Raw genomic sequence first — 19,594 nt, 5'->3', positions numbered from 1 at the left:
TCCAGGGTAGGCTGGAAAACCTTGGACAACACTAAAATTTAGCTGAAAATTGTTGAATAATTTTATGAAAATGAGATTTTTTAACAGTGATGCAACTTTTATTTGATGATAATTTCAAGAAGAACATGATCCAAATTACCCCAACCAACTCCTTGTATGGACTGAGGTGTTTAGTAACTTTTGAACAAGGAAACAAAAATTAAAAACTATACTCGTCACTGGTAGCTCAATAGGTTGTGCACTAGTATTCAGTAGATAACATGGCTTAAGTTGTCATAAATGTTGCTACACTTCTACTGGTGTGTTATAAAATCCAGATTACTGGCTCCTTACATCATCCGAGTTTCTAAAAATATGTTCTCTTACTCTAGTTATAGTTTGAATTTATTCTGAAGCAATCTTAACAACAAAATAACAGAAATTCACATTAATTTCTATCTCAATTTTAATTAAAAAATTTAAAATATTTTTTACAAGTGTTGTTTCATAGTTCATTCACCACATTTCTTATTTTTCTGTTGTCACCACTGGAGTCTGTGGAAGTGATGGTACTCTTGATGGTTTAACCATATCGCAAAGCTCCTGCCTCGCCATCACTTCCCCAATGTTATACTTCTTGATGATTTCTGAAATACAAATCATTGTATATTAATAAATAGAATCAAGCAAGATTTCAATCCCATATATATAGAGAGAGAGAGAGAGAGAGAGAGAGAGATGGGGGGGGGGAATTGAGAGAATGAGAGAGTTATGCCTGAAACATTTCATGCAATTACAGTACTTTTACAATCCCTGAAGTTGGTAATTGTAATGAGGCACTTGGCTTGATGACTAACTTAATAGGCTTAAAAACCTGTGGTTTCCATCATAAATTAAACTGGCTACCTAACTGCTTCTGTGGCCTAAGTCTAAGTAGCTAGAGCGCCTGCTGCGGGTGTGAGAGGTCACAGGTTTGAACCCTTAACTGAGTCATACCAAAGACTTATACAAAAAAAAATTAATAGCTGCTGTGCATGGTTCTCAGCATTAACCCATTACCTCATGCTAGCGTCTTTTGATGCCTTATTTTAAGCCGGATTTCATAGCACCATCTTTGGGGAAAACCCCCTATTAGGTACTACATTCATTTCTGTGAATGACAATTACATCAGATCACATGGTCACTGTTTATGCCCTGGTCGATATCTGCTATTTAAAGTAACTGGGTCATAATCTCCACTCTCCAAAATGGAGGTCGTGGATTTCATTCAGTACTTAAGAAGGTTTCACGATTAGAATCACAACTACGAAAGATTCAATAACTTAGGTAAAGGCTCTGATATTGATGTAGGCAGCAATTAGTTTTTATAAATTATCAAATTCAGATGACTTAGTGATGTAGATGCAAATGAAATTGTAAATTTCAAGTACGAGAAATAGCAGCTATGATGGGTCACACGGCCTCACTGACATGACGGGGAATGAGTCCTCTCAAGATTTTGAAGCACATAAACAATTCTTCAGTGAAAAATAATTACACAGCTATAACAATCAGACTTTAATATTAAATTTTTCCACACATAACAGATGTGTACAAAAATGTAAAATGGTTACAATTGCTGTTAAACGTAACATACACTACACTGCTTAACAGTTAACAGGCAGGCCTATGCGTATGGAGTTGAATAGGTAACAGGTGCTCTATTTATAGCATGCTGCACTTTGTAATACAAGGTAAACGGTTAAGAGGTTAGTGTTTGGACTGGTCAACCTGGTGTCAAGATAATGTGACTGGGTGGGAGACATTATGCTACATGTCTGTGGCATGATATCCCAGTGCTAGACATCACTATAAATTGCCACACTGCAGACATCGTTACAGTGATGTGACTAAATATCTGTTAAAGCTATGTTACTAAACATCTGAATCATGCACACACAAACTGGCTACCATATACATGCAGTTGTGATTATACCATTTAAACTGATAGTATATGTCCATTTGAGTATTGCCTGTCTACACTATAATGTTTCAAGTAGTAGTTATGTATATGTTAAAATGTCACAATAATGTTCCAGCCGTAGTTCATTAAAAAAATTGTTACAATTTGGCATATATTTTGTCATAGGTTAACAAAGTTTAAAATGCATGGTTAATAATTGAAAATATACCATAAATTATTTGAATTCTGGACTGGTCTTGGAGAGGTGGCCTTGTGTGTACTTATTATGGCTCTTGCCCTAAGTTAGCACCTTGCCAATATAGTCACCAGAACTGTACAGCATTCTGAATATTTATTTAGCAGCTTGGTTAAAATCCTAAATTTGACATATTTCTGCCTCATGCTGGGTGCGAAAAAAAAATTTTATCCAAATTTTCACCATGATGATTCATATGCACTAAGTTTCTGATACATTTACTTATCTACATACACAACTCCAGGTTATAGCTAATGTTCTAGACATTTGAATTTGAAACAAATGTGGTATTACCTCTCGCTTGCTTGATTCAGATTAAAAGATCGAAGAATTTCAATGAAGCTGTCGCCATCAAGTTGTTTGCATAACTGTGCCTTGCAACTTTTTTTCTGAAATTAAAGGACACAAACTAAACAAGTATTTTTGGTGAGGAAAATTGATAATCATTTGCAACAGTTTACAGCTGTACATTCTTATTAATTATACAATAAGTTACTATTAAATATTACTGAAATGGCTGTATATAAATTGGATAGACAGAAACAAGCCATAACCTGAATCGAAGATTAATTGGAAAAGAGATCTACTGGTATATTTCAGAGTCACAGTCTGAAATTAACTAAAACAAATATAACTTATTGCTATAAATAGTACAATGTCTGGACAATAATAGCGAAAAGGTAAAAAATACAAATACGTCAGATCATTAATAACATATGGGTGAATACAATTTAAAGTGAAATTTACAATTTGGAAATGTATATTCGCAAGGCCGGCATGTACCAACTTTTAGAAAGACAGCCATGAGATGACTGGTCATTGTGCATTGCCGTTAGGGATAAGTAAAAAATACTGCCAATTATGTAAACAAAGCTTAAAACATAACACATACCCTTCAATACCCTTACAGGTTTGATGTTTAATTTATGTCTTCAAACAGCATAAAAAAAAGAAATTGTTCCATAGGATATATTTCGTAATAGCTTTCCGTAAATTTACGTCACGCAAAGTCTTTCGCAGCTAAGGTACTTGGCGGCCATGCAAATAATTTTCCTACATTTGGACTGAGAAATGACTTACCTGCAATTTTCGCAATAATACACTCATGGTATCCCTTAAATCCATGACAAATTGCCATCACTTTCTCTCCCGTGCGATATTCCTTCATTTCTTTTCGTGGCGAGTGAAAATCAGCCATACAGATTATGCCTCCCTGAATGTGACGATCATTCAGCCATATAACCAGGGATATTTCGGGTTCAGTGGTCATCTTAAAATCCTGGGATATTTTATATTGTACAATTTCAATGACACTCTAATCGAAAATTGTGCCCAAATTCTAGACTGGTTATCCAAAGTCTTTTACGCTGCCAAATTTAGAATCAAAATTTACAGAAACGTTTTTTTTTTCTTTTATCTTCTTCTTCTTTTTGTAGAATATTTTGTTCTAACGCATGAAATCGAAATGTGCCAGCTTTTTCAATGTAGTAATTGGTTTTAAAAAAAATAAGTTCATAATTTTATATCCCATCATAGTCAGCTTCATCAGCCATCATCATACGGAACAACCTCGGCTATTTCTGCGTGACAAAAACGTGACTCCGATACATGAAGGCGAATACTTGACAGAAAAATCAGACGTTTTGTTCTCTTTTGATTTATGATTTATCAAAAGAGTTAATATGTATACATCAGATACCAACGCCGTGATTTGGATATGTTGGGGAATGGATCGGTTTACAGTAAAGTGGTTTTAGAAGACAAAGTTTACGACCAAGAGGCAATATCGTGTCAAGGTGTGGAACACAAATGGAAAGACAACACAAATTGGACACCCAAATATTATAGGTGAGTATGAAATAAACGGAGTCTCCACTTTATCTCGTTTGCCCAAGTATAAACTGACTATATGATTAACCGCCCAGCACTATATTATATATGTATGACTGGTAATTAAATTGTAAGCAAGTATAGAAGCCCGCGTTATACAAGCATAGTCATTGGTTAGCACCGGCTTTTGGCACTAATTATTTAGTCCTGGTATTGGTATAAATTGACAAATGTGTTCGAAGCTGCGCAGTTGAAATTCATTATATATTTGTAATACGAAATAGTTGTTAAAAGAACTGACTGATTTAATTTCAATAAATGTGAAAAGATATACAAGGTCAAAAACAAGTTTCCTCTTGCACCAGTTTTAAAATCAGAGTAGGTATTTTTGTTTTTCAATATATATATATAACTTTCAAAGCAACCTAATTTGTGCAATTTTATGTTAACAGCCATAACCTTGTAATTGTCAGTCTTGGAAATGTTAACTCCAGTGATACATGTAAGCCCAAAAAGGGACTGCTCTGGTATTATGATAAAGTTGTGAATTTATTGAGTATTTGTAGATCTAAGTCCAAAAAGGTCTTTAGGTTACTGCTAAATTTTCAGACTGCTTCATATATAAGTAAAATCATAACTTAAGTCCTGGAAAAAGAAATTTTGAAAAATTTCACATTAATCTTAGCAAGATTAAAATTTACCCAAGTTTTACCATCAAGATGATTTTTGAACGATATGTTAATGTTTTAATCAGTCTGACTGTACAGTCTGTAAGCGTTTTAATGTTGTTTGTGTATTACAGATACAGTCGTTCAGGAAAAAATACATAAGCAGTATGAAGTTAATTCCACAAAGTCCATTCCTAAAAGTACCATGTTCTGGAGGAGGAGAAAACAATGGTAATTCCAGGAGTAGTATAGATCTTTTTCACATTTAAAATAATATCTGCAGCTGTCTCTCACAACATTGATTATTTTTGTGAAGATAAGCATTATTCTTTATACATTTGTTCTTACCTAGTACATTCACAGCTTAACATGGCTCATATCTTAAACAGTTTCATTACCATATCAATAATTTAAGGAATAAACAAATTTCACTATACTGTATACAAAACTAAATGGAATTTTCACTGTTCAACGAAATCTGAGTATGTGGTGAAATCATTCAGTATTTACAGACAGAATATTCAGTGTGCATGTTTGAACAAAACATTCACTATGTATGGGTTATCCAACACACCATACACAATATATGCACAATGTACACCATATACAACCAAATCAGCCAATTACAGAAATTCCAGGAAATATCTGATCAGTATTGATTCTTGCAGAACAAGATGTAATAATTTATTGTTATGCATTGTGATTTAATCATACTTCAGTTTTAAATTATTTAAAATGTTAAATATGATTTTTACTTTCATTTTTCTTATAATGCCCTGAAACGTTATAAAACTTGAGTTGTGTTTCTGAAAACATCACATAAATTTATGAAGTGTATGTTGTATCACATGTACTTTGTATGATTGAGTATATCATTGTGTATCAATTACTTGTCATTTACATGCATTCATTTTGTATCATGTTTGCATTACCCAGGTTTAAATGATGCATGCATTAACATTGGATTTGTCAAACTAAACTACTGTAACAGTGTAATATTAACTGTACATATTCAATTCCCACAACAAAACAATAATGTTTGAATGTTAAGATTTTAATATTAATTATAAATGTTCACTAAAATTTGTATTTCTCATTACAGTGTTGTTGATCTAGGTAAATCCAGTTCTGTTGGTCTTGGAGATTATGAAATTGGTGACTGTACGAGTGCAAGTAATACTAACTTTTCATATATAATGAGAATATCAACAGATGAACCAACTAGATATGGTGACAGTGACAGGAGTTTTTCATCTGACTCAGAAGAAAGTATAGAGTTTTAATCAAGTTTAGACGATGAACAGTATCATCAGGTGAATGAAGCAACTCAGTCTTACCCATCCTATGTCTCAGATCCCCATCTTTATGTCATAGCCCCATAACAAGATATATATTGTAGTGAAATCACAAAGTCTGAACATGTTATTGCCCTTGGGGCTTTGCCAACAAGACATAAATTGTCAAATGCTAAATATGTGACTTTTTGGACTTAATTCATTTGCATCTTCCTTCAGCAAACACAGGATTAACAATTGTCAAAGATTTGAAGGAAAAAATGTGAATTCAGTAAGGAGTATCTCAAATACAATTTTTATTGTGAGATCTGCAAAAAATTCATGAAATGTGTGAAACTGGAGGCTGTACAGGTGCAACTAATAAGTATGAGCAAACATCTCTTTGGAATGAAGTTGGCTCTGACAAGAAAGAAGACTTCCTTTCGTCATCAAAAATAGGATAGAGTGTCTTCAAGAACCTATTATTGTTGTTGAAATTGGAAATGCCATTTATGGTGCTGTTCTCCCCAATCTTGAAAAGTACTAAAATGGCTCTCACCATTGCACAGCAGAATTTCATACTTATACACTGTAGTGTCAAGCTCATGTGGTGAACAGATTTGGACATATTTATGATTGTATATGCACCAGATATTTTCTGGTCAGGATTTAACTAATTTTTCAAGATATCTTTTCATACATGTATAGTTTGTGTTACACCAACATTTTTGTATAGTGATGTTCTTTTGATAATGAACATTTAATTACATATGTGGTACATACAATAAATGATGTACTACTTCAACACTTGTGGTTTGTCTTTTTAAAGCAGGGGTCAAGTATGTGTGTGTGTGTGTGTATGGTTTAGTTTGTTTATTTGACTTGTGTCCTCTATTTCTCAGTATATATTTATCATAGATTTGAAAGAATAGTTTAGTTTCAAGTTCAAAAATCTGTGTTACAGCGCAGTTTAGTCATGATTGCACTTTCTTTAGGTAATTAAAAATAATTCTTAGTACCAATCTTGAAAATTGACTAAGTTCTTTTCCAGGGTTTTCCGTGCTGAAATTTATCCAAAATATTCTAAGTCTAAACTGTCCATGCTTTTCCATGGTTTTCCATGCTGAAAAAAATTCAGAGTCCAAAATGTCCATTGTTTTCCAGGGTTTTCCATGCTGAAAAATTTCAAAGTCCAAAATGTCCAGCATTTTCCAGGCATGTCCAGCATTTTCCATGCACAATGTCCAGGGTTTCCATGCTAAATTCTGCAGAATATTTCATGTGTACATCGTTTTCCAGGGTTTTCCATGTTTTTCCATTGTATTCCAGCCTTTTCCAGACTATACGATGGAAAAAGTACAGCCGGGTGCCCACAACAATAGCCATGTTGAATAACATTTTATAATTACTTCTTCTGAATAAATGATAATAGAAGCATATGGTTTTACTGAAAAACATTTTATGATCTCAAGCTAGGTGTGTATGCCAATGGTGCTGATTTGACTTTCAATTTGGCCACCACAGTGGTGTATTGGAACATATCAATGTAGATACTTATCCTATATGCTTTTTAATGTTGAAATTGTGCTTTCACCACAAAAGCTGATGCTAAATGAAAATGATGTAATTCTGCTCTCAGATATGCAGCCATTTTGAGATAATCATTCTTAATGGTCTGAAAATGGAAAGTCCTATCAGCATGGGGTTTACACCAGAAGGCTTCATATAATGTATTGTTGATCCTAAATTAAAATAGTACTGCTTTGACAGCTGATATGGCCACCATGGTGACCATCCTGAAAATCTTATTGCTGTTCCTCTTAAATTAAAAATCATTTTGACACGGGGTTATCGTCTGAGAAGTTCGTATGGTGACCAGTTTGTTGTGAATGAGAATGATGCAAAGTGACCTTGAATATGAAAGCGATAATGTTCATCTTGACAATATTGTTATCTCTACTCCTGCCTAATCAATGGTTATATTGACTTGGGGTTTTCACCAGTCGATTTCTTATGATACTTAGTTGGCTGTAAATGAGAATAGTGCGAATAGTACATCCAATGTGACTGACATGTTGTCTGTGTTAAAAATTTTGATGTCACTCTTAGTAATGTGGGTCCTTTTATATCAAGACTTCTAATGTCTGTTTTGTCTTAAATGAAAATGGTTCCAGTCTGATATCCAAGATGTTGTAATATCAGTGATTTTTGCCACCCACAAGATTTGAAAGGATGAAATGGTTTTATGTTGAATTCCTGAAAATCCTATTCCTTAGTAGAGCAATTGTTCTCTGAAGGGAATTTGTTTTTGTTTTATCTTTAGAATATGAACAATGAAGAAAAGGAAAATACCCTAGGAGATGAGGAAGTAAATGAGGAAGTAGAGGAGGAGAAAGTAGTAGATAACTTTCCAAAAAATGAGGAAAATCCGGTGACTTCCAAACATTTGGAGGTCCAAACCACTAAAGATCCAATACAGATTGAGGTACCATGTTTACTAACGTTTTGTTTGCATTCTAATAGTAGAGTAAGATAAATTTTGCTCTTAAAATTGCCTTACAGAATTGTTTTCAAATTAGAAACCCTCCTAGCTTGAAAGTCCTTTGGAATTATGCAGATGGTGCTAGTCCACCATCACATTTGTTCAACATTACAGGATAAAGGAAAGCAGTTAAACAACTTCATCTAAAAAAGCTCACGTTATAGAATATAATTGGCGTTTGACAGAAAACAATGATGCATACAATTCTATACTCTTGTACTAACATTTGTTGTAATCCACATACATTTAGCTGATTTGTGACAAAAATTTAACTTCAGATGCAGGTAAGTAGCAAACTTAAATGTATGTTTTTCATCCATTCTTCTGTAATTGTGACATGCAGTATATACATTTCTCACTTTATGCCCAGCTTACGTTTTATTTGTCACTTATATTTCTACAAATTATGCTTATGCCACTCCTGGTGGAAGGCATGTGTGAACCTACAACAAAGCAGTTCAGGTTCATATTAAATACAAATTCCCTTTGATCAGGTACCTGGACAACAGATCATTAGGATTGGTGGGTACCCAGTAGGAGTTTTCTAAAATTTTGATATCTCTACTCAAAAGATGAAAACCTTTAAAAGACCTTCTCAGAAGCATTCAACAGTATTTGGCCAAATTTGACATCAACCTTTCTGGTGTAGATGGCTTTGAAATTTATTTGTTCAAATGATAGATAAATCTTTAAATGTCTTCTCAAAAATGTTTATCTGACTTTTATCAAAATTTGACAGAAAGCGTCCTGAAATAAAAGTCTTGTAAGATTTGAGTAAATGATGTCGATCTGTCAGTATTTAGGTCATGACCTTACTAGTTTTTGGTATGTGATATGAACACTATGCTACCATATTCATGTATCATGCAGTTTGCTAGATTCATCTTCACAAGTTTTACATTTGTTTTAGAAAAGAAATCTATGTGGCCTATCTTGCATGTTTCAGTGGCTTTTGTTAAGATTATATTCATTCACTGGGTGTGTTTTACATTTTGTGTTTCCTTAAAACCAAAGAAGGTACATATTATGATTTACTAACATGGGTTATGAATTTGTGTTTAGAATCCTATTGATTCATCCATGATAGACCTATATGAATTGCAGCCTACTCAGAAGGTCCTGTTTTAAGGACAATTGTGTATGAAATAAACACAAAAAAAGACTCCTTAATCTGTCTTTTTTCAGTATTAGCACCTCTATTTTGATCTGATATTAAAAAATATTTTCTGGCTCTACTGGCCATTGACCAGAAGAGTTTATGAATGATCATTTGTCCAGTGTCTGTTTATCTCTCGGAATTGTTTTGTTAGCACTACTTACCAAAACTGATGATTACCATGAACATTTACAGACAAATTCATCTCATTCTCTAATTGATCCTTAAATGAGAATGATGCCACTGAGGCATCCAATATGACATCACAGCAGCCATTTTGAAAATCATTATGGCCATGTCCATGATAGAGCTAAGGTTGGAATGTTGGGAGTGGTGGAGTATATGTATGTGAATTTATTCCTCATTATTTGTCTAGCTGTTTATTTTCTTAAAGGCTTAGTAAGGTCAGGAGCGTGCAAGGCATCATAAATTTGGGTCACAACTGCCCCCACCCAACTACATATGTTCTGACCTCTCATCTCTTGCAGCTAGGGTTAAGGTTCAAAATCCTGCCTGGACCCTAAGCCTTCCATCTTGGATGCTGGAGCATCATAAGTGGGCATTTTTGGGGAGCTGGGCCTGCCTTCCAGTCAAGATAATAAGACCTTATTACTTAAGCCTAGTTCAATCTGTATGGCTGTCACTCTTGGCATCTTGAGAGTCCTCCTGAATGAATAGTCTGATCAAGATGGGGCATGTGCTAAATTAATTCTTCTAATGTCCTCTAAGTCTGAATTGAAAATGGTGCCTCAAACACATCCAGTATGCCCACAACAATAGCCATGTTGAATAACATTTTATAATTACTTCTTCTGAATAAATGATAATAGAAGCATATGGTTTTACTGAAAAACATTTTATGATCTCAAGCTAGGTGTGTATGCCAATGGTGCTGATATGACTTTCAATTTGGCCACCACAGCGGTGTATTGGAACATATCAATGTAGATACTTATCCTATATGCTTTTTAATGTTGAAATTGTGCTTTCACCACAAAAGCTGATGCTAAATGAAAATGATGTAATTCTGCTCTCAAATATGCAGCCATTTTGAGAAAATCATTCTTAATCGTCTGAAAATGGAAAGTCCTATCAGCATCGGGTTTACACCAGAAGACTTCATATAATGTATTGTTGATCCTAAATTAAAATAGTACTGCTTTGACAGCTGACATGGCCACCATGGTGACCATCCTGAAAATCTTTTTGCTGTTCCTCGTAAATTAAAAATCATTTTCACACGGGGTTATCGTATGAGAAGTTCGTATGGTGACCAGTTTGTTGTGAATGAGAATGATGCAAAGTGACTTTGAATATGAAAACGATAATGTTCATCTTGACAATATTGTTATCTCTACTCCTGCCTAATCAATGGTTATATTGACTTGGGGTTTTCACCAGTCGATTTCTTATGATACTTAGTTGGCTGTAAATGAGAATAGTGCGAATAGTACATCCAATGTGACTGACATGTTGTCTGTGTTAAAAATCTTGATGTCACTCATAGTAATGTGGGTTCTTTTATATCAAGACTTTTAATGTCTGTTTTGTCATAAATGAAAATGGTTCCAGTCTGATATCCAAGATGTTGTAATATCAGTGATTTTTGCCACCCACAAGATTTGAAAGGGTGAAATGGTTTTATGTTAAATTCCTGAAAATCCTAGTACCTAGTAGAGCATTTGTTCTCTGAAGGGAATTTGCTTTTGTTTTATCTTTAGAATATGAACAATGAAGAAAAGGAAAATACCCTAGGAGATGAGGAAGTAAATGAGGAAGTAGAGGAGGAGAAAGTAGTGGATAACTTTCCCAAAAATGAGGAAAATGCAGCGACTTCCAAACAATTGGAGGTCCGAACCACTAAAGATCCAATACAGGTTGAGGTACCTTATTTACTAACGTTTAGTTTGCATTCTAATAGTAGAGTAAGATAAATTTTGCTCTTAAAATTGCCTTACAGAATTGTTTTCAAATTCGAAACCCTCCTAGCTTGAAAGTCCATTGGAGTTATGCAGATGGTGCCAGTCCACCATCACATTTGTTCAACATTACAGGATAAAGGAAAGGAGTTAAACAACTTCATCTAAAAAAGCTCACATTATAGAATATAATTGGCGTTTGACAGAAAACAATCATGCATACAATTCTATACTCTTGTACTAACATTTGTTGTAATCCACATACATTCAGCTGATTTGTGACAAAAATTTAACTTCAGATAGAGGTAAGTAGCAAACTTAAATGTATGTTTTTCATCCATTCTTCTGTCATTGTGTCATGCAGTATATACATTTCTCTCTTTATGCTCAGCTTATGTTTTATTTGTCACTTATATTTGTACAAATTATGCTTATGCCACTCCTGGTGGATGGCATGTGTGAACCTGCAACAAAGCAGTTCAGATTCATATTAAATACAAATTCCCTTTGATCAGGTACCTGGACAACTGATCATTAGGATTGGTGGGTACCCAGTAGGAGTTTTCTAAAATTTTGATATCTCTACTCAAAAGATGGAAACCTTTAAAAGACCTTCTCAAAAGCATTCAACAGTATTTGGCCAAATTTGACATCAACCTTTCTGGTGTAGATGGCTTTGAAATTTATTTGTTCAAATGATAGATAAATCTTTAAATGTCTTTTCAAAAATGTTCATCTGACTTTTATCAAAATTTGACAGAAAGCGTCCTGAAATAAAAGTCTTGTAAGATTTGTGTAAATGATGTTGATCTGTCAATTTTTAGGTCATTACCTTACTAGTTTTTGGTATGTGATATGAACACTATGCTACCATATTCATGTATCATGCAGTTTGGTTGATGCATTTTCACACGTTTTACATTTGTTTTAGAAAAGAAATCTATGTGGCCTATCTTGCATGTTTCAGTGGCTTTTGTTAAGATTATATTTGTTCACTGGGTGTGTTTTACATTTTGATTGTTAAACTTGAAAAATTAATACGTGTTTCCTTAAAACCAAAGAAGGTACATATTAAGATTTACTAACATGGGTTATGAATTTGTGTTTAGAATCCTATTGATTCATCCATGATAGACGTATATGAATTGCAGTCTACTCAGAAGGTCCTGTTTTAAGGACAATTGTGTATGAAATAAACACAAAAAAGACTCCTTAATCTGTCTTTTTTCAGTATTAGCGCCTCTATTTTGATCTCATATTAAAGAATATTTTCTGGCTCTACTGGCCATTGACCAGAAGAGTTTATGATCATTTGTCCAGTGTCTATTTATCTCTCGGAATTGTTTTGTTATCACTACTTACCTAAACTGATGATTACCATGAACATTTACAGACAAATTTATCTCATTCTCTAATTGATCCTTAAATAAGAATGATGCCACTGAGGCATCCAATATGACATCATAGCAGCCATTTTGAAAATCATTATGGTCATGTCCATGACAGGAGCATACAAGGCTGGGTAAAGTTGGTCATAACCATCCCCACCCAACTGCCTATGTTCTGACCTCTCATCTCTTGCAGCTAGAGTGGACCCTAAGCCTTCCATCTTGGATGCTGGAGCATCATAAGTGGGCATTTTTGGGGAGCTGGGCCTGCCTTCCAGTGAAGATAATAAGGCCTTATAACTTAAGCCTAGTTAACCTATATGGCTGTCACTCTTGGCATCTTGAGACTCCTCCTGAATGAATAGTCTTATCAAGATGGGGCATGTGCTAAATTAATTCTTCTAGTGTCCTCTAAGTCTGAATTGAAAATGGTGCCTCTAACACATCCAGTATGCCCACAACAATAGCCATGTTGAATAACATCTTATAATTACTTCTCCTGAATAAATGATAATAGAAGCATATGGTTTTACTGAAAAACATTTTATTATCTCAAGCTAGGTGTGTATGCCAATGGTGCTGGTTTGACTTTCAATTTGGTCACCACAGTGGTGTACTGGAACATATCAATGTAGATACTTATCCTATACCCTTTTTAATGTTGAAATTGTGCTTTCACCACAAAAGCTGATGCTAAATGAAAATGGTGTAATTCTGCTATCAAACATGCAGCCATCTTGAGAAAATCATTCTTAATCGTCTGAAAATGGAAAGCCCTATTAGCATGGGGTTTACACCAGAAGACTTCATATAATGTATTGTTGATCGTAAATTAAAATAGTACTGCTTTGACAGCTGATATGGCCACCATGGTGACCATCCTGAAAATCTTATTGCTGTTCCTCTTAAATTAAAAATCATTTTGACACGGGGTTATCATGTGAGAAGTTCGTATGGTGACCAGTTTGTTGTGAATGAGAATGATGCAAAGTGACCTTCAATATGAAAACGATAATGTTCATCTTGACAATATTGTTATCTCTACTCCTGCCTAATCAATGGTTATATTGACTTGGGGTTTTCACCAATCGATTTCTTTTGATACTTAGTTGGCTGTAAATGAGAATAGTGCGAATAGTACATCCAGTATGACTGGCATGTTGTCTGTGTTAAAAATCTTGATGTCACTCTTAGTAATGTGGGTCCTTGTATATCAAAACTTTAATGTCTGTTTTGTCATAAATGAAAATGGTTCCAGTCTGATATCCAAGATGTTGTAAGATCATGATTTTTGCCACCCACAAGATTTGAAAGGATGAAATGGTTTTATGTTAAATTCCTGAAAATCCTATTACCTAGTAGAGCAATTGTTCTCAGAAGGGAATTTGTTTTTGTTTTATCTTTAGAATATGAACAATGAAGAAAAGGAAAATACCCTAGGAGATCAGGAAGTAATTGAGGAAATAGAGGAGGAGAAAGTAGTAGATAACTTTCCAAAAAATGAGGAAAATCCGGCGACTTCCAAACATTTGGAGGTCCGAACCACTAAAGATCCAATACAGGTTGTGGTACCATGTTTACTAATGTTTAGTTTGCATTCTAATAGTAGAGTAAGATAAATTTTGCTCTTAAAATTGCCTTACAGAATCGTTTTCAAATTAGAAATCCTCCTTGATTGAAAGTCCTTTGGAGTTATGCAGATGGTGCCAGTCCACCATCACATTTGTTCAACATTACAGGATAAAGGAAAGCAGTTAAAGAACTTCATCTAAAAAAGCTCACGTTATAGAATATAATTGGCGTTTGACAGAAAACAATGATGCATACAATTCTATACTCTTGTACTAACATTTCTTGTAATCCACATACATTTAGCTGATTTGTGACAAAAATTTAACTTCAGATGGAGGTAAGTAGCAAACTTAAATGTATGTTTTTCATCCATTCTTCTGTAATTGTGTCATGCAGTATATACATTTCTCTCTTTATGCTCAGCTTATGTTTTTTTTGTCACTTATATTTGTAATAATTATGCTTATGCCACTCCTGGTGGATGGCATGTGTGAACCTACAACAAAGCAGTTCAGGTTCATATTAAATACAAATTCCCTTTGATCAGGTACCTGGACAACTGATCGTTAGGATTGGTGGGTACCCAGTAGGAGTTTTCTAAAATTTTGATATCTCTACTCAAAAGATGAAAACCTTTAAAAGATCTTCTCAAAAGCATTCAACAGTATTTGGCCAAATTTGACATCAACCTTTCTGGTGTAGATGGCTTTGAAATTTGTTTGTTCAAATGATAGATAAATCTTTAAATGTCTTCTCAAAAATGTTCATCTGACTTTTATCAAAATTTGACAGAAAGCGTCCTGAAATAAAGGTCTTGTAAGACTTGTGTAAAAATGATGTTGATCTGTCAGTATTTAGGTCATGACCTTACTAGTTTTTAGTATGTGATATGAACACTATGCTACCATATTCATGTATCATGCAGTTTGGTTGATGCATTTTCACAAGTTTTACATTTGTTTTAGAAAAGACATCTGTGTGGCCTATCTTGCATGTTTCAGTGGCTTTTGTTAAGATAATATTCATTCACTGGGTGTGTTTTACATTTTGATTGTTAAACTTGAAAATTTAATACGTGTTTCCTTAAAACCAAAGAAGGTACATATTAAGATTTACTAACATGGGTTATGAATTTGTGTTTAGAATCCTATTGATTCATCCATGATAGACCTATATGAATTGCAGCCTACTCAGAAGGTCCTGTTTTAAGGACAATTGTGTATGAAATAAACACAAAAAAGACTCATTAATCTGTCTTTTTTAAGTATTAGCGCCTCTATTTTGATCTCATGTTAAAGAATATTTTCTGGCTCTACTGGCCATTGACCAGAAGAGTTTATGAACGATCATTTGTCCAGTGTCTGTTTATCTCTTGGAATTGATTTGTTATCACTACTGATCTAAACTGATGATTACCATGAACATTTACAGACAAATTCATCTCATTCTCTAATTGATCCTTAAATGAGAATGATGCCACTGAGGCATCCAATATGACATCATAGGAGCCATTTTGAAAATCATTATGGCCATGTCCATGATAGAGCTAAGGTTGGAATGTTGGGAGTGGTGGAGTATGTGTATTTGAATTTATTCCTCATTATTTGTCTAGCTGTTTATTTTCTTAAAGGCTTAGTAAGGACAGGAGCATACAAGGCTGGGTAAAGTTGGTCATAACTGTCCCCACCCAACATCCTATGTTCTGACCTCTCATCTCTTGCAGCTGGAGTGGACTCTAAGCCTTCTATCTTGGATGCTGGAGCATCATAAGTGGGCATTTTTTGGGGAGGTGGGCCTGGCTTCCAGTCAAGATAATAAGGCCTTATAACTTAAGCTTAGTTCAACCTATATGGCTGTCACTCTTGGCATCTTGAGAGTCCTCCTGAATGAATAGTCTTATCAAGATGGGGCTTGTGCTAAATTAATTCTTGTAATATCCTCTAAGTCTGAATTGAAAATGGTGCCTCTAACACATCCAGTATGCCCACAACAATAGCCATGTTGAATAACATTTTATAATTACTTCTCCTGAATAAATGATAATAGAAGCATATGGTTTTACTGAAAAACATTTTATGATCTCAAGCTAGGTGTGTATGCCAATGGTGGTGATTTGACTTTCAATTTGGCCACGAGAGTGGTGTACTGGAACAGATCAATGTAGATTCTTATCCTATACACTTTTTAATGTTGAAATTGTGCTTTCACCACAAAAGCTGATGCTAAATGAAAATGGTGTAATTCTGCTATCAAATATGCAGCCATCTTGAGAAAATCATTCTTAATCTTTTGAAAATGGAAAGCCCTATTAGCATGGGGTTTACACCAGAAGTCTTCATATAATGTATTGTTGATCGTAAATTAAAATAGTACTGCTTTGACAGCTGATATGGCCACCATGGTGACCATCCTGAAAATCTTATTGCTGTTCCTCTTAAATTAAAAATCATTTTACACGGGGTTATCATGTGAGAAGTTCGTATGGTGACCAGTTTGTTGTGAATGAGAATGATGCAAAGTGACCTTGAATATGAAAACGATAATGTTCATCTTGACAATATTGTTATCTCTACTCCTGCCTAATCAATGGTTATATTGACCTGGGGTTTTCTCCAATCGATTTCTTATGATACTTAGTTTTCTGTAAATGAGAATAGTGTGAATAGTACATCCAATGTGACTGACATCTTGTCTGTGTTAAAAATCTTGATGTCACTCTTAGTAATGTGGGTCCTTTTATATCAAGACTTCTAATGTCTGTTTTGTCCTAAACGAAAATGGTTCCAGTCTGATATCCAAGATGTTGTAATATCAGTGATTTTTGCCACCCACAAGATTTGAAAGGATGAAATGGTTTTATGTTAAATTCCTGAAAATCCTATTACCTAGTAGAGCAATTGTTCTCTGAAGGGAATTTGTTTTTGTTTTATCTTTAGAATATGAACAATGAAGAAAAGGAAAATACCCTAGGAGATGAGGAAGTAAATGAGGAAGTAGAGGAGGAGAAGGTAGTGGATAACTTTCCAAAAAATGAGGAAAATGCAGCGACTTCCAAACAATTGGAGGTCCGAACCACTAAAGATCCAATACAGGTTGAGGTACCATATTTACTAACATTTAGTTTGCATTCTAGTAGTAGAGTAAGATAAATTTTGCTCCTAAAATTGCCTTACAGAATTGTTTTCAAATTCGAAACCCTCCTAGCTTGAAAGTCCTTTGGAGTTATGCAGATGGTACCAGTCCACCATCACATTTGTTCAACAGTACAGGATAAAGGAAAGCAGTTAAACAACTTCATCGAAAAAAGCTCACATTATAGAATATAATTGGTGTTTGACAGGAAACAATCATGCATACAGTTCTATACTCTTGTACTAACATTTGTTGTAATCCACATACATTTAGCTGATATGTGACAAAAATTTAACTTCAGATAGAGGTAAGTAGCAAACTTAAATGTATGTTTTTCATCCATTGTTCTGTAATTGTTTCATGCAGTACCATATATACTCACATAGAAGCCGATAAATTTAGGAGAAAAATAAGGCCTGTAAGAGTGGGGGTTGGCTTATCTGCAGGTCAAGGTACAAGTCTGAAATGTTTAACGCTTTTTTCCCTCGAGTTTTAGTATTTATTGTTTCTGTCGATCGCCGAAGATGAGATCACATTCCTAATGATGCCACATGGCTCATAAGATTTGTGTTGTCGTGAAGTGAAACAAATATTTTATTTCTAACTTAAGTGGTAGGATAATGAATGAAAAACATGTTTTAACGTATTAACGTCTATTTGACAGATGTCCATCCACCAGAAAATGCAGCCATACGTGTTATTTTGAGCCATGGTGGTGCGTGTATTTTCCAAAAGAATGCGCCGTATTAGTAATCGCCAGTCAAGTATTTAACCCTCAGCTAATCAGTAATCATTGAACTCTACGGTGTCGTACAAATGCACGCTAGCTTATTTCAGTGTAAATATGAAAAGAATCTACGTAAAAAAAATAAAAGAATTACGACACTGAAGGTATATACAAGAAACATTTTGATTGAGAGTAGAAATACATGTACGATAGTCTTAAAGGAACAATATCGAGAGGCTCCATAGGGGTTTGTTGCGCGCACGCTTAGGAAGGGTAAATAACAGGGCAATATACGAGTCAGCATGAATAATTGTAAAACGATATAATTTGTGGAATTTCTTTGACAGGTATTTTAGAAGTAACCGGCAGCCACAGTTGATATACTACTGTTGTTTGGTTATTAGTAAAGCAAAGTGGTTTGTTAGCGGTTGAGTGTTGTATAATAGCTACCATATGCTTAATCTGTGGTAAATTCCTCGGGGATAATATGCAGAGATCTCGCTAGGATTTTAAAACTAGGAGTCCATGACTCCCATTTTGGTAAAAATAGGAATCCCACCATCAAAAGTTGCAGTCCCTTCTTTCCTACAGAATCAACATAAACGTACGTGCATCTGTTTTTAGAAGGAGAGGTTTTCGTAATGTAATCACTCACTATAATATAGCTTCATTACAAATGGTCCATTGACATGATCGCAATTGTTTTGGTTTATTTATTTGTCTACGTCCTTGTAGTAATTTTAGGCAATTATTAAATAGTATCTTATTTGCTGTTTTTTATCCCCTGTATTTTCGCAAATACGTGTCAGGTCGGAAAACAGATTAGACCTAAAAGCGCATCTCGCGAATTCCACAACATAGCATTGTCCCATCTGTTTTCTGACCTACATAATTTTCAATTTAAAGTTAAATCTTTAATAAAATAATACCTTGGCTTTGCTTTCAATGATCTGTATATTTTTCTGAAAATAGTTGCCCAGTGGTTTAGAAAACAGACAATCTAATAAACTGGTACATCCCAGAAATAGCGAAGTCCGCCATTATTTCCCGTTAGGCCTAATGGTTCACGTAGAGTTTCAAACTAATTTTATGACGAAATAGTGTACACGAGGCAGTTAATAATCACAGATTCTGATCTTAAAACACAAGTTTGTATGTTTTATCATTAAAGGGTATCATGCAGGAAATTGATAGTTGCTACTTTGCTC

General features: G+C 34.4%; 1 long non-coding RNA gene across 1 annotated transcript; it reads right to left on the bottom strand.

The window, feature by feature from the left end:
* Positions 1 to 427: 427 nt before the first annotated feature.
* LOC149770131 (uncharacterized) lies at positions 428 to 4,452 on the bottom strand. Its single transcript, XR_016418940.1, has 3 exons — positions 3,259 to 4,452; positions 2,473 to 2,567; positions 428 to 626 (listed from the first exon to the last, which is right to left on the bottom strand). It is a non-coding gene; the product is annotated as an uncharacterized LOC149770131 (long non-coding RNA).
* Between the last annotated feature and the right edge of the window lie 15,142 nt (positions 4,453 to 19,594).

Source organism: Sinohyriopsis cumingii, unplaced genomic scaffold (genome assembly GCF_028554795.1).
Source record: "Sinohyriopsis cumingii isolate HCF-2022 unplaced genomic scaffold, ASM2855479v2 utg002675l, whole genome shotgun sequence".
In the NCBI taxonomy this organism is placed as follows: domain Eukaryota; kingdom Metazoa; phylum Mollusca; class Bivalvia; order Unionida; family Unionidae; genus Sinohyriopsis; species Sinohyriopsis cumingii.
Note: the sequence above shows the minus strand (reverse complement) of the source record. Positions and strands in the feature narration are given on the sequence as shown.